Source organism: Pogona vitticeps, chromosome 6 (genome assembly GCF_051106095.1).
Source record: "Pogona vitticeps strain Pit_001003342236 chromosome 6, PviZW2.1, whole genome shotgun sequence".
Classification (NCBI taxonomy): domain Eukaryota; kingdom Metazoa; phylum Chordata; class Lepidosauria; order Squamata; family Agamidae; genus Pogona; species Pogona vitticeps.
Window position 1 is genome coordinate 87,599,507 of NC_135788.1, and position 13,363 is coordinate 87,612,869.

The following is a 13,363-nucleotide window of genomic DNA, read 5'->3' on the forward strand; positions in this document are numbered from 1 at the left end:
CTTTACACTGTAAGCCGAAAAAAATAACTTTTCCAGACTCTGCCCTACAATCTTGTCCATAGAAGGTTCAGCCCTTCTAGAAAGATAAAAGCTCTTTCCAATGCTCTGTACAGCACTCAATACCCAATTCACACACATGCAATCGCAGCTTCCACCCACCCCATCCATGCTGGAATACATCAAAACCAGAACGGCATGAGTGATTTTACTGCTTGTCCCATTCGGTTATATGGGATTTGGCAATACAAACTTTTCCCGCCTCCTGTTTATAACGTTTCTAGGAAACAGCCAGAGTAGCTTTGCTTTCTTCCAAACCCTCCCGAAAGACTTCAGAAAACAGCCGGAGGCCCAATCAGCTTGCAGACAGTGGTTTGGTGAGTGCGAGGCCCAGGTTCTGCTTTCCCAAAATGCCCTTTTTTTCTCCCTTGGGCTCTCACCTTAAGCAAAACAATGCCCTAATGGAAAGCGAAGCTCTCCAGGCTTTCAGACTTGGTGGAGGAAAGTTCCGGAGCAACTGTCAGTGAATTTGGGGGAGGGAGGAATTTGCCTTGGTTTGAGACCTGCGGAGGGAGGCGGCTGCCGGAGAGAGGGCCGGCTGTGCATTCTGGGAATGTTTATGCAGCTGCAGTCTATTAAGGAGGAGGGAACTTTTCCTTTTATTAATCCCAGCCTCACTGCTCAAAAGGAGCCGGAGTCTTCCATAGCAAGTGTGTGCGTACATATATGGACGTATGTACTTGCTCAACCATGTATGTAAATAAGGGTATCACAGCTTTAAGGGTATCTCTGGGGCACACATTTTATTTATATATATATAGTCATCTTGATCTGCAGCCTGGCCAATGCAAAATGAGAGAGATAACAGAGCTAGAGGCTTTAGTGTCTTAATATGTATGCTGAATGAGGCAATTGCAATGATTTGGTTGGAAAAGAAGGCACCTTGCACGTGCTCAGAGGCATTATGGTTATGAATCCGCATATCAAAATTAATATCTTGCGCACTGAGAAAGAATAACAGATCCTGGAGTAAAAATCAAAGCCGGTCCAAAGTGGCTTTCCCACAGCACTGGGCAGTTACAGCATCCTCTTCTGGGCCTGTCGTGAAGAGCAAAATGCCAGATAAATTTCATAGGCTGAAAAAGAGACATCTGTCATTCCCGATATGCTCACAAATGTATTTTCAGCTCCAAGTACAACACGCTCGGATTTTACACAGCCCAGGCTACTCACAAGCAGCGTGCAGCATTAGCTGAGAAGTGCTCCAATCGTGACTAAGTCAAAGTCCAAACAGCAGGTTTCTGGGACCTTCCCAGCCTCGCCTGCTGCTGAAGCATGCCCTTCCCAGACGCCTCAGCGGGGACTAAATCTCACACATTGCTGTCCTGACATTTCTCTTAACTTTCCATGTGGAGCTCAGCTGCTACACAAACACAACTCCTTCCCTGATCTTAACCCTTGTTGAGTACAGAAAAAGATCTCTTAATGGCCGGGCTACTCCACATCTAGAGCTGTTGGTGCCGTATACTTTACTTATAAAATGTTGGTGCAGAACGCAAAATTCTTCAGCCCCAAAATCACGGGGCTAGTGTAGTAGAGGCGGTCTGGAATTAGGATCTCCCATATTTTCTAAAAGTAAAAAACTGAGAAGAGAACCAATTTGGCATGGTGAATAGAAAACTGGTTCCCAACCTTGGGTCCCCAGATGTTCTTGGACTAAAAACCCTAGAAACCTTCACCGCTAGCTGTGCTGGCCAGGACTTCTGGGATTTATAATCCAAAAACATCTGGGGACCACTGGAATAGAGTAGTAGGCCAAGATTCAGAAAAGCTGGGTTGAAATCCATCTGGCCATGGAGACTCATTGGGGAATGATGGTGGCAAAGCTACTACTAAAACATTTCAGAAAATCCAGTTAAGGTTGCCATAAACTGGATGTGTTGACAGCACATAACAATAGCACAAAATGAGCATCATCCATGTATGGACACACACCTGTGTTATTAAGACAGGACTGAAGCCCTGGATTTTACCCTTTCCCTGCATGCCATTTCTCAGATGAAAACTGCATAGCACCAGCATGCTCTACCATCTTATGAGGCTAACAGCAGATGATGGTTTTCCTTGAGAGAGTGGTGCAGGAGAAAATAGTTGCCACAATGCTGGAGTTTTGACCCCAACTTTCCTCCTCTTTGGCCGCTGTTCTGTTAAAAATAGTGAGAGATCTTTAAGATAATGTAGCTTATAGATGCAGTGCAGAAAAGTTGAGCTTTTGCTCTCCATGTTACTGGCAGCTTCTGCTGGAGCTTAATCTGAGCCAGGTTAGTTTTGGTGGACTGTACCCACCCCTGAAAGAGTTGAGGGCACTGACAAAAATGTCTTGAGAATGGCAGATTGCCTTTCATTGCCACTGGATTACTTACTGCTGGCATTAGGGAACGCATAGCTGGACCTGATGTATCTTCCCAACAGTTCACTCTTAGTACAAAGCCTCTTTTTTTTTTAACCCAACCCATTAACTTGTAGAAGAGATTGCCTCCTGCATTCAGCTGCCTGCAGCTGTTCTACATACACACCCAATGTACCTGGTTTATTTGTGGAGCGGAAGGCAACTTTATCAAAGCCTAAAGGCAGAGTTAGCTGACTGGATATCTCAGTGGTATCTGGTATCTGGCTGGGGAGCCAGAGGTTGGGAGTTCAATTCCCCGCTGGACCTCCTGTGAGTAGGGCCAGCCTGTGTGACTTTGGTCAAGCTGCACAGTCCCAGGGCATACCCGGAAGAATGGAATGATATTCCACTTCTGAGTATTCTCCATCTGGAAAGGGTCATTATAAGTTAGATTTGACTTGAAAGCACATGATTATTATTATTAAGGGCAGAGTTGAGAACAACTGGACCTGACATGTCTAGGCAGCTGAATGCCACATATCACAATTGAAAGAATCGGACACCATAGACAAGAGGATTAATGTGAGGGCGCATCAGGAAATGAAGGCTTAGAAGAATGCCTTGAAGGAGACCTCAGGCTTGTCCAGGTGACTGAAGTGAAGGTGTCTGCAGGCATGTGTTTTGTGGGCTGGAAATTCCCAAATTCTGCCTTGGGAGTTCTTGGAGAATTCTGGGATTTGGAGTCTAAAGAAACCAAATGGCACACTCAAAGGCGCCATTGCTGTCAATCTTCCATGCTCCGTTAGATGGGACCATTATCAAGCCTCTTCAGACATCGGAACTCATTAAAATATATAAAAAGGGGGGCTGGATGTTTTGCCCAGATTGCGGGTGCTGCAGTCAGTCACCAAGTAAACATAAGTGATTTCAAAGAGCTTGTATATGGCACATGTCTACTATTGTTTTCTCAGAGTTAGGTAGCTAGCAATAGGGATGTTGAGATTAGAAAACAGTGTGTAACATGTCTCACACAGGAGTAGTTCACTGTTTTATGAATGGAACCTAACAAAAGATGAAAGATTTGAAGAGAGGAACTGATAATGGATAATGGCCTAATTTAAGTTGGCCCTAAAGGTAAAAGTGGAGATCATAGGTAGTTCTGTGGAGACTGGGCATATATGTGTGTCTTACTAGGAATGTTATTTTGTTGTTTTACAAAAAGTTGCTTGGGCTTTACTATGAAAGAAGAGAGGGGCACTAGCCCATTTCCTAACAGAAATTCTCCTCTCTAAAGCTTCTTTTATCTCCACATGGGAGATATCTGATTTCATGTACCAGTTTTATTCTGAACATTTAATACTATGGATCATTATAGTAGAAGTGATGAAATAAATGCTATTTTTTTCTGTCTCTTATTCCCAAGGCCTTTTCCATGAAAACTGACCATTCAGAAATGGGATCTGGAATATCTTCAAGAAAAATGACCCAGTGGGAGCCCCCTGCAGCTACAGCAATAGAACCAACTCCGCTGTACAGCCTTCTGATGAAAGTTGTTTGAAAGAGTGTCTCAGAGTGGTGCTGTAAATAGGATGGCCCGTTTACACATATCAGTTCCATGTCAATTATCACTTTATATTGCTGTCATCCAGCAGTAGTCACATACTCAGATTTCTTTCAGTCCTAATCCCTGTTTGAAAGAAGCCTAAATGGGCACAATCATATTGGCTCACATTTGTCCCTCATTACTATTGCTTTTCCATTTCTTTCTTCCCCTCCTTTTCCTGTCTCCTTCACAGCCAACACTGAGATTACAGTTTCTTTTGAAGTAGGAGTCTTTCCTGGTTCCTTATATCGGTTTGGAGCATCTAGTGCAATAATCCTAAGCAACTTTCTCCACATGTTACCTTCCACATGTGCCAGTCTGTCACTTGCAGAACCCCTCGATCAAGGCACAGTGTTGGGGAAAAGTTTCTCTACAGACTTAATGTGGATGTTTGAAATACCTAATGGTTTGGTTATGAAGTCGCAAAGGCGTCTAAAGTGGCCATGCTAGGTGAAGGATTTCGGAAATTGTAATCAGTATTGTGGACCAGTGGCAATGCAGGCTGTAGTTCAAAAAGGTAAACTTTATAAACTCTGAGTGTGTTGTTCTTTTCATAATTAATTTTACTTCATACCAGTCTGCAACTGTTTTTCATGTCTCTTATGTCTTCCTAAAGATGCTATCCCAGTGGTTTCCAACCTTGGGTTACCCAGATGTTCTTAGATTACAATTCCCAAAAGCCTTTGCCATGAACTGTGCTGGCCTGGGTTTCTGGGAGCTGCAGCCCAAGAACACCTGGTTTACTAAGGTTAGGAATCATGGTGCTATCTTGTTCACACCTATCAATAAGCCTCACGAAATATTGTGAGCTTCAGACCATTTTTTGCACTCTCCCCTTTCACCCTCATTAAGAGGTTCTTTAATTCCTCCTCACTTTCTGCCATCAGAGTGGTATCACCTGCATATCGGAGGTTGTTGATATTTCTTCCAGCAATCTTAATTCTGGTTTGGGATTCCTCCGCTCCAGTCTTTTGCATGGTGTATTCTGCATATAAGTTAAATAGGTCGGGGGACAATATATAGCCTTGTCGTACTCCTTTCCCAATTTTGAACCAGTCAGTTGTTCCATATCCAGTTCTGACTGTCCCACGTATAGATTTCTCAGGAGATAGATAAGGTGGTCAGGCACTCCCATTTCTTTAAGGACTTGTCATAGTTTGCTGTGGTCCACACAGTCAAAGGCTTTTGCATAATCAATGAAACAGAAGTAGTTGTTTATCTGGAACTCTCTGGCTTTCTTCATAATTCAGCTCATGTTAGCAATTTGGTCTCTAGTTCCTCTGCCCCTTAGAAATCCAGCTTGTACTTCTGGGAGTTCTCAGTCCACATATTGCTGAAGCCTACCTTGTAGGATTTTGAGCATAACTTTGCTAGCGTGTGAAATGAGTGCAATTGTACGGTAGTTGGACCATTCTTTGGCACTGCCCTTCTTTGGGATTGGGATGTAGACTGATCTTTTCCAATCCTTTGGCCACTGCTGAGTTTTCCAAACTTGCTGGCATATTGAGTGTAACACCTTAACAGTGTCATATTTTAAGATTTTAAATTGTTCAACTAGTACGCCATCACCTCCACTGGTCTTGTTCTTAGCCATGCTTTCTAAGGTGCACTTGACTTTACCCTTCAGGATGTCTGCCTCAAGGTGAGCAACCACACTATCTGGGTTGTCCAGGACATCCAGATCTTTCCGGTATAATTCCTCTCTGTATTCTTGCCACCTCTACTTGATGTCTTCTGCTTCTGTTAGGTCGCTACCATTTTTGTCCTTTATCTTTGCACTGTTCATTTAAGAAGGCCCTCTTGTCTCTCCTTGCTATTCTTTGGAAGTCAGCATTCAATTTTCTGTACCTTTCCCTATCTCCCTTGCATTTTGTTTCCCTTCTCTTCTCTAGTATTTGTAAGGCTTCATTGGAAAGCCACTTTGCTTTCTTGCATTTCCTTTTCTTTGGGATGTTTTTGTTGCTGCCTCCTGTACAATATTTTGAGCCTCCATCCATAGCTCTTCAGGTACTCTGTCCACCAAATCTAGTTCTGACTAGCAGAGTGGATTTTCCTATTTTCTTCACTTTAAGCTTGAATTTTGCTATACGAAGCTGATGATCAGAGCCACAATCATCTCCAAATCTTTTTTTTTTCTGACTGCATAGAGCTTCTCCATCTTTGACTGCAGAGAATATAATCAATCTTTCGGCATCGCCCATCTGGTGTAGAGTTGCCTCTTGTGTTGTTGGAAAAGAGTGTTTGTGATGACCAGCTTGTTCTCTTGGAGTTCAAAAAAAAGCCTTTGCCCTGCTTTGTTTTGACCTCCAAGGCCAAACTTACCTGTTGTTCCTTTTATCTCTTGACTCCATACTTTAGCATTCCAATCCCCTAAAATGAGAAGAACATCTTTTTTTGGTGTCAATTCTAGAAAGTGTTGCAAGTCTTCATAGAATTGGTCAATTGCAGCCTCTTCAGCATCAGTGGTTGGTGCATAAACCTTGATTACTGTGATGTTGAAAGGTCTGCCTTGGATTCGTATTGAAATCATTCTATCATTTTTGAGATTGTATCCCAGTACAGCTTTTCCCACTCTTTTGTTGACTATGAGAGCTACTCCATTTCTTCTACAGGATTCTTGCCCACAATAGTAGATATGGTAATCGTCTGAATTGAATTCACCCATTCTCATCCATTTTAGTTCACTGACGCCCAGGATGTCAATGTTGATTCTTGCCATCTCCTGTTTGACAACATCCAGCTTACTAAGGTTCATAGATCTTACATTCCAGGTTCCTATGCAGTATTTTTCTTTGCAGCATTGGACTTTCCTTTTACTTCCAGCCGCGTCCACAGCTGAGTGTCCTTTCGTCTTTGGCCCAACCACTTCTTTAGCTCTGGAGCTACTTGTCCTTGTCCTCCACTCTTCCTCGGTAGCATGTTGGACGCCTTCCAACCTGAGGGGCTCATCTTCCAGCATCATATCTTTTAGCCTTTTGTTTCTGTCCATGGGGTATTCTTGGCAAAGATACTGGAGTGGCTTGCCAGTTCCTGCTCTAGGTGAATCGCGTTTAGTCAGAACTCTCCACTATGACCTGTCCGTCTTGGGTGTCCCTGCATGGCATAGCCCATAGCTTCTCTGGATTACTCAAGCCCCTTTGCCACGACAAGGCAGAAATCAGTGAAGGGGAGGAATAGAAGTAGTGTTTTACAAATCTTGACTTTTCCCATACAATCAAACTTATAACTGTGCAATCAAAATGGTAAAATTGGTAAAAATTGGTATCTGAACTCAAAATGGGCAGTAAAGTTGGCTGGAGACATTTAACTGCCTGAGGAAAAAGACAAGAGGGCATCTCCCTCTGTTCTATGTACAGAAATTGTCTGGACTTGGCAAATGAATATTTTTTCAACAGTGGCAATGGGTTTAGTGTTTTCTGTAATATCAGATAGTATCAGATTAGCTTTAGCATATACTGGAATATTTATTTATTTATTTATTTATTTATTTATTTATTTATTTATTTATTTATTTATTTATTTATTTATTTATTTATTTATTTAACTTATATGCCACCCACACTACCCAAAGGTCTCTGGGTGGCTTACAACATTTAAATACAATAAAAAGACAAAACAATTACAATGCAGTTAAAATATATACTCTAAAAATTGCCATCAGGACCCACAGCTGTTATTATTTCAATTAAAAGCCTTCTGGAACAGGAAGGTTTTGACCTGGCACCGAAATGTCCTCAGTAGTCTGGGGGCAGCTGGCGAAAAGGCCATTTGTCTACAAGCCATCCCTTTTACCTCCTTGAGGGAGGGCTCTTTCAAAAGGGCCCCTTGGCTAAATCTTAACTGCCAGGTATGTTCATATGGAAAGAGGCGGTCCTTCAGGTATCCAGGGCCCAAGCCGTTTAGGGCTTTATATGTCAAAACAAGCACTTTGAATTGGGCCCAGGCAGCAACTGGCAACCAATGTAATTTAATCAGAATCGGCTTGTTATGTCCCCTAGTGGCAGCTCGATTCTGGACCCACTATCCCAGTCACAAGCTGCCTTTGAACAAGAGCCAAACAAATGACTCCCATGGACATATTTAAAAGTGTTCTGCCCATTTATTACTTAGTTTGTACATAAGTGGAACAATTATATACAACTGGAGCTTGAAAATGTTACTATTATAAACTACAACTCTCATAAAACATCTGAGCCAGCATAGTTAGTGGCTGGAATATTCCCAAAGTTAAGACTCCATAAAAGGAACTTTTCCAAGCTGTGCTACTGAGACAAACTCAATGGAAACTGTATGTATCCAGTTTTAATAATTCAACTATAGCACCAAAGTCCGGGTGCCTGCAGCTAAGAGTTGAGGAAATCTCCCAGTGCTGATGGTTACTTTGACTACATAGCCCTTTTGCAGCCGTCCCCAACCGTTTTTGGGACCGTGGACCAGCTGAACCTCTGAGGAAGGTGAAGCACCCCTTCCACGCATGGGTGCATGTGCAAAGTGGTGGGGGAACATGCGCGCAGCCGCCACTGCCAGCATGAGCGCCCCCCATCCCTTCGCGCAGGCACTCCGGCACATGCATGAAGGGGTGGGGGAGCGCTCTCTCCAGCGCTGGCACACACTTGTGCAAAGCAGCTGTGGGGAGGGGAGTGTGTGAGAGGGGGAGGTCTGTCTCCGCAGCCCGATCTGGCTGAGGCCACAGATTGGCACCAGGCTGCGGACCGGGGGTTGATGCCCTCTGCCTTAGTGCATTTTGAACTGGTGTGGTGGCAGCTATTTACCAACTAATGAGCTTCACTTGAGCTGTGGTTTTATCTCAGAACTCTATCAACATTGCTTTGCTATCTTTAGGTTAATAAAGGGCTACTGCAAATGCAACGTGCAATTATTCTATCAGTGTAATGGCCTAGAATGGGGAGACCATTTCATCATTAAACACCAGCTTAATACACCTTGTTAGAATTCTGACTTTCCCACTTTAATAAGTGCCCTGTGGGTAGAGGCCGTCCTATAAAATGCGAAGAAGCATACCCCACCATGCTCTGCTTGGTTGTATAAATTCCTTCTTCACCGTAAACATTATCAAATAAAGTGCATTGAAAAAGTGTGCTTGGCTAGAAAAGTCTCCTGGTGCTTTACACATCAGACAACAAGGAGGGAAAAGGGAAGGCAACTGAGGAAAACAGTGGAAGAGCAGAAACTTCAGTAGTCCAGCATAGTCAAGGAATTAATATTGCAGCCAAGAAGAGAAATCATGGTATGTATCACTTTTCAGCAAGAAGATTTGCTAAGAAATAGTTAAAGCAGAAACTGAATGGAGGACAGGTTTGGCCCTGCCATTAAACCAGAGTGAGGCAGGCACCTTTGGCAGCAGATTTTGAAGACTTTGAAAGAGCAAGACATTGTCAGTTATTTAATTTGTTATGATTCTAGGGTGTTTTTATTTCTTTTATTTCTTTTTTCTTTTGCAAGGTTGAATAGAAGTACTTGTAGATCTTCTATTCATGTGCTAAAAATAAGATGGCTGTCTTTTGGTACCTGTGCATTGAACTGGGTGGGGGATACACTCACCTGCTCTGCCTCAGGCAGCAAAATGCCTTGTACTAGTCTTGATGTACAGGATTGGAGATACTGTATTATAAAATACATCTCTGTTCTAAATCAAAAGTTCTTTGAAAAGTACACGAAGCAATTTTTGTCATGACCCATCCATTCGCTGCTTGATTCCTCTCTCACACCAAAAAACTTTCGACAAAGGGCTTTCTGTGTTCTGTTTACAATGTTTCTAATTATTCCTGATTATAGGCATCAGAATGTTTGTATATCACAATAAACTATGGTTTGTATTAACTGTGGTTTACTGCTTAAGATACAAATTGTGTAGTGGATGACTGAACGAATGACAACATCTCCTCATTTCTATCTTGTTAATCTCTTTTCTTTCCATCAATCCTTGTTTCAGGGTGGGCAAAAGAAAACCAAGGAGAATTAATGAGTGAGTTGGGATACCACAGAAAGCTGCAGTTGAAACAAGCCAGAGTTAGTAAATCAGCTCCAAACAGTGGGTTCAGACCACAGTTCAAGCCTGGTTAGCAAATCATAGCTTGTTAGCAGAGGTACATGTTGTACCTCACAACAAACTTTGTGTCAACAAACCTCACTATAACATGTTATGATGTAATGCAGACTCTTCATCATATTCTTCTAAGGTTGTAATCCTGCATACTCACATATGGGAATAAACCCCTCTGAATTTAGTGAGATTGACTCCAGAGTAAATTTGTATTGCACTGGCCACAAAATAGATCAATCATTTATTTAGCAAAATATATTTACTTAGTTGAAATGGAAAGTTTATAATTCTAATAACGACCTAAATTGTTTTACAGAGACCTGTTACTCTTCCAAAATGCCTGTTTATATTCTTTTAAAGTTTAAACTTTTACTCTGACTTGCAAGACCCATCAGATAAAGGTGAAGAAATAATACTCGGTAAATATATGAAAACGTGCCCTGAACGACCCCCTACGCCCATTTCTCCTTTCTCTTTAGTAAAGTGCACTTCCAGTTCTAAGGTGCCAGTTGCTAGCCAGAACCATGATAAAATGATGCACATGCCACATTGAAAATAAAAGCTCACATGTCCATCTAGAGCTGGTAAGTAATAGATAGAAGCAACACAGTAATACACACAGTTAACTACATCTGTTTTTTTTTTTAAACACCAAGTTGTGTTTCAAAAATACTGCAGTCAGCGGGACCAGCATTGCTTTACCGGTGACATCTTTTAGTGACTTTCAAAAGTCACTTTTAAATGATACTTCTGGAAGCATTTTGACAGGATTTTTCATGTTTTCAGCCATGATGGTACTGATCCTAAATCCAAAGCAATAAGTAGCAGAACAAGTAATGCAATGACCTGTCAGCTTTGTAGTAACCACAGTGGCACATTTTTCAAATACTGTACTGGCCAGAATCCTATTGGTGCTTGCTTAACCTATGTGTAACTTGCCGTGGTTAATCAACAAGATACCACAGTGGTTCCTGGTTCTGCAATCAGGTGCACAACCAGGCATTTTGTAAACGAGCTGCAGCAAGTGATACAAACAGCAATAGGATTCTGGCCACTTTAACAAGTAACATAAATGAACTATTTTTAAACAGTAACTTTCCACACACTGCACAAACCAAATTCAGCTCAATAAGCCCCCACTTACCTTTATTTTCAACCTGGAAGGAAAAGGATACATGCTAGAATTAGCTGGGGACAATTGCCACAATATCCATGGCAAATGTATACACTGTACTTGGATTTTTCTGTTGCCCAGCTGTAAGTAGCAAGTGGCTGTAATTTTTTCCAAAAGAGAAACAGCACACTAATTTACTTTGAGGAGCCAGTATGATTGGTGAAGATGTATAATCCTTTTCTGTTTGTGCCATTTTCCTGATCCAAATAGTTTCACACTGTTCATGTTTTGCTTTGGGGGATAAAACATGCAGGTAACTATTCTATGTCTGCGTTGCCAACTCCATTACTCTGCCACAGAGCAAACAGCAGCTTTCGGAATTAATTTAGGCTTTAGATATGATACAGTGGAAAGTTTAAACATTGCACATTGCCATTCTGCGATCAAACAGGCACATCGAGGAGCAAGTTTTAAATTTAGGTACAGTACCTGTGTATTATGGCAACCAATGTTCTCTCTAAGCCACGTGGGCACACAGCGCTGCATTTGGACTACACAATTGAGTTAGTGTTGCTGCCAATTTGCTTCACGTGGAGGGTGGAGCTCCTGGCCAGAGCTCCGAAAAATTAGAAGGAACACTGGCAACTGTTGTAATTATGGAATATCCAGTGTGTTGTGGTGGATAGAGTAGTGGATTAAGACTCAGGAGGCTTGGGTTCAAATCTCTACTTAGCCTTGGAAACTCACTGGAGGAGTGGAACTAGTAAAACAACTCATTAAATGTATCTCTTACCTTGAAACCTCTATTAGCTTTGCTGCAAGTTGGTTCCAACTTGACGGCACATAACAATAACAATAGCCATTAAGGAATCTGCCTCTAACCAAGGACAACCATAAATAAGAAGTGACTTCAAATGAAAAACGAGGAAGGAAGGAAGACTGAGAGTACCAATCAGCATGCAGATTTAGAAAATACAAGGGAGAGGAATACATTTGGGCTTATCAGACTATCTGTCCATTGCCCGCCTCTCCAATTGTTCAGATTCCTTGCTATTCCTTGCTGTTACAACACTCCTAGGATGGCCATTACATGAGTAGTTGAATGGTGAGAAGCTATGCTATAACACAAAATCATTTCACAGCCACTGTAGGTAGGTGCATGACATCCATTCCAGAGATACTTGATTTTTCTATTGTTAGATTCCTTTGGTGAATTGTATGGACATGCCACACTAGAAGTTTTGCTAAGTAAGTTGTTTGCAATTGAATTGATTTCTTTTTTAAAAAATTGTTTAAATTTGGCTATCACCCATTGATTCTTCTCATTCCACTAGGTTTCCATTATGCCCACTCATATGCCTCTAAATTTCAGCCACCTCTAGGCTGTCTCTATGCAGAAGTTTATATGCCAGTATGGTACATAAAAGTGTGCTATAAGGTTGGACAGTCCACTGAAACTCCAAGAGCGATTTAGGAGAAACAATTATAATTATTTGCCTGGCATTGGTCCAAGATATCTTCAAAGGTAACAAAAATGCCAGGGGTTATTTAATGAATGCAAGTGATTAGGACCTTGGCTCTGTGCCTTACCCTAATGATGTTCAGCCTAACAATAATTAGACACAGTGTTTGGTGCCATCAATAATAAATCTAGAGGTTGTTTTTTTCATTCCACTCTCTATTCTCCATATCTAGTTTTGAGCATCTTTCCATCTCTCTTAGTCTCTCCACAGGGTCATTCACTCCACAGAATCATAAAGTAAGGTAAGGGGAAATTCCACAAGTTTTTTTCCTTTACTGTACACATGATAGATTGTTAATAAATTCATGATAGAAATTAGTAGCTTGTTGAGCAATTAATGTTGTATAATTCTAAAATAATTTCTATGGAAGAATTATAGGAACAAAACAACTCATTGTGTACACAACAGTTTTAAAAATAAAGGAAGGCATATCCTATTATTTTTGTTCTTTATGAGGCCCCAGCAGCAGGTATAATGTACAATAAAACAGATGTAATTCAATGTTAAATGTTTCCTATCTGTTAACGTTTTTGGGTTACAGGACTAGTTTTGCAGGAATCGTTTGGATGCTATGGAATCTTTTCCTGGAGGCTTTATTAGAACAAACCAGCATTGATCAAAATGACTCCAAAATTGTATTCGCGAAGGCTTTCACGGCCGGGATCTAATGGTT

The 13,363-nt window shown here is 41.5% G+C and overlaps 2 long non-coding RNA genes across 2 annotated transcripts in view; both read left to right on the forward strand.

Moving 5' to 3' along the window:
- The first annotated feature begins 310 nt into the window (after positions 1–310).
- On the forward strand, positions 311–8,062 carry LOC144583617 (uncharacterized). The gene is made up of 2 exons (XR_013537519.1): positions 311–374; positions 3,810–8,062. It is a non-coding gene; the product is annotated as an uncharacterized LOC144583617 (long non-coding RNA).
- Positions 8,063–8,578: 516 nt separating this feature from the next.
- The window catches only part of LOC140708408 (uncharacterized), a 32,307-nt gene continuing 27,522 nt past the window's right edge, over positions 8,579–13,363 (forward strand). The window contains exon 1 of the long non-coding RNA XR_012088570.2: positions 8,579–12,931. This is a non-coding gene — a long non-coding RNA (uncharacterized LOC140708408). The remainder of the gene's footprint in view (positions 12,932–13,363) is intronic.